Source organism: Humulus lupulus, chromosome 1 (genome assembly GCF_963169125.1).
Source record: "Humulus lupulus chromosome 1, drHumLupu1.1, whole genome shotgun sequence".
Taxonomy (NCBI): Eukaryota; Viridiplantae; Streptophyta; class Magnoliopsida; order Rosales; family Cannabaceae; genus Humulus; species Humulus lupulus.
Window position 1 is genome coordinate 13,926,458 of NC_084793.1, and position 3,114 is coordinate 13,929,571.

The 3,114-nt window shown below is 30.7% G+C and overlaps 1 pseudogene; it reads left to right on the forward strand.

The window, feature by feature from the left end:
* Positions 1-1,969: 1,969 nt before the first annotated feature.
* Positions 1,970-2,068, forward strand: LOC133813286 (small nucleolar RNA R71; annotated as a pseudogene).
* Positions 2,069-3,114: the final 1,046 nt, after the last annotated feature.

The window sequence follows — 3,114 nt, forward strand, 5'->3', positions numbered from 1 at the left end:
TTTATAACATATTTCGGTTCAAGGTTTAGATTGATCATAAAGCATTCAAGGTATTCCAAAACTCTAGTTCATTTGGTATTATTTTCTTCAAGTTCTTATAATTTTCTACTCAGCCCCTAACTTTATTCTTTATTCTTGGATAGGAAATCTAAGTTCTTGAACATAAGGTTTTTGGTAAGTATATTCTTGATGGTATAGTTCTTCCATTCTTTTCATTTCATTCTCTTTAGTATACTCACCCTTCCATTTATGGTTTTTAGGAGTGTTCCAAAGTCCCAAAACTGTTCTCATATCCCGGTATTTTGGTAAGGAAAATAGGATAGATCTTGTATGTTTGTATGATATGTTATGCTATGTTTATGTTATGATATGTTTATGCTATAATAAGTATATGTATAATATGTTTTGTAGTCCTTGGGCATATGACTTGTTTAGATAACAAGCCCCAAGATTATGTTTTTAGTCGCTTGGGCATATGACTTGCTTAGATAGCAAGTCCCAAGATTATTTTATCATTTTCATGGTTTAGAGTTATGGTTTACCCTACCTCAGATATTAGACAGGGGACCTAGATGGGTTATCATATACTACCATGTGATCTAACCTACCTCAGATATTAGACAAAGGACCTAGATGGTTTATCACATGCCATGTTAATGAGTTAATGGCCATTAATATTGTAGTCCTATATGATATACGTTTTTATAGTCATATGTTTTTAGTGTATGCTTATGATTTATTATGTATGTTTTAGATAGTATTATGTTTTATAGTATATGATGTAGTTTTATGCTTATGATATATGATGTATGTTTTTAGTAGGTTTTCCTTGCTGGGCATTAGGCTCTTTCTTTTATTTTTAGTGTGATGCAGGAAAATGAATATGGAAGATGGAAGGATTATTGGTAGATTGGCTTGTGTGTTGAGGATGGATGGAATGTGTGGATTGCATGTCGATCGAGGATGAAGTTATTATTATTATTTTTTTTAGTCTTTTAAATCATGTTTTTTTTTTCCGCGTTTAGTTTGTAAACAATTTTCTTTAGTTTAAAATTTTGTTTTATGTTTTAAACAATGGGTACCCATGCCATATTTTCTATTATTATATATTTGATACAATATTTCAAGATTTAATAAAGTTAGTTATATTATTTCTTATGTATATTTCCCAAAATAGTAGTTATGTATAGTAGATCTAATGGTCCAAGGTCTTAGAAATAGTTGGGGCATTACTGTTGGCTAGGAAATCTTCCTTTTTCTCTCTCGGTTACAGCATTAGCAAGTTGACCCAATTGTGTCTCGAGTTTGGCAATGGATTGAGACTGATTTTGTAAGATTTGTTAGGTGGATTGCATGAATTGTTGTAAGGTGTCTTCTAAGGAAGGTTTTCTTTGTGGAGGGTAAGGTTGACTTGGTTGGGCATGATTTGGATTTGGCATGTTGAATTGGCTTCCTTGATTCATTTGTGGTTGGTTTTGTCTCCATGAAAAATTAGGATGGTTTCTCCAATTTAGATTGTATGTATTGGAAAATGGGCTATCAGAAGAAGGTTTTCCATATGAATGTAAAGCATTAGCCTCTTCATAAATGTTTCAATAAAAGAAGGACATGATTGAGCATTATGACATGAACTACCACATAAAGAACAAACATCTTTTTTAGGTTGCACATGAGAATTCATAGATTGACTTATTACTAAGGCTTCTACTTTTCTTGCTAATTTTTCAAATGATGTTCTTAATTCACTTTCTTCTTTTATTTCATATTTTCCTTCTCTTTTCGGTGAAGGGTTGGCGACCTGGGCTCAAAATAATTCCATTATTGTGAATTAACAGACAATTCTTCAAGAGTGTCCCAAGCCTCTTGCCCTTACAATTTTAAAAAATTTCCGGTATGCATAGATTGAATCATTTGTCGATTTGAAGGGGTTAAACCATCATAAAAATATTTTACAAGTCTCCATTTTTCAAAACCATGGTGGGGACATTTTAATAATAAATCTTTCCCAACATTCATAAAATTCTTCGTTATCTTTTTGATAAAATTCAGAGATTTCTCTTCTTAAACTATCAGTTTTGGACAAGGGGAAAAATTTAGCAAGGAATTTATTAAAAAGTTGATCCCAAGTAGTTATGGTTCCAGTTGGAAGTGAGTTTAACCAAGCTTTGGCTCTATCTTTTAAAGAAAAAGGAAACAACCTAAGTTTAACCGACTCATCTGAAAAATTTTGAAAACGAAAGGTTGAGCAAATTTCCAAAAAGTCTTTTACATGCATGTATGGATCCTCTCTTTCTAAACCATAAAATGATGGTAACAATTGAATGATTGATGGTTTAAGTTCAAAATGAGTGGCATTAGTAGTGGGCAAAACAATGCATGACAGAGCATTAGATGAAATAGGTGAAAAGTATTCAAGAAGAGTTTTTTCTTGCACAACATTAGGTTCTTGTTCCATTATGCTTAAATTTTCAAAAACGCTTTCAATTTCACGTAAAGACACTAATTTTTTCACCAAACGATTTTTTGAATTACAATGCCAATGATGCATACAATGTCACAAATTTCACCAAGTAACACAAACAATCACAAGAAAACAAATTTCTGATGTGGAAGATCAGTTAGAACCGCAACCACAGAGCATACTTATAACAAGAAAAGATTATAATATTTATATATTTTTTTTTTTTTGTTATGATTTTTATGATTTTTTTTTTTTTTTTGTTTAACTTGTTCCCAGGCCTATTTGATTCCACTTACTCATAACTTAATAACAACTCCACGAGGTTAATTAATAAGCATGGATGAGAACTTTACCAAATTTCCTTTAAGCAAAAATTGCTTATGTTGAAAGAACAAGCTTTGTTTTTTTTAGTTTTTTTTTCAAGTATTTTCTTAAACAATAAAATTACAACTAACTAAATGCGATAATTAAGAAAAAAAATGACAATAGCAATAGTAAATAGTTATATAAAAATTAGGAGGCACTAATGCCATCAACTAAATGATCAACAAAAAATAAAAATTAGGAGGCACTAATGTCATCAACCAACACTAATAATAATAATGATAATAATAATAAAACTTAGGAGGCACTAATGCCATCAACTAAGATAA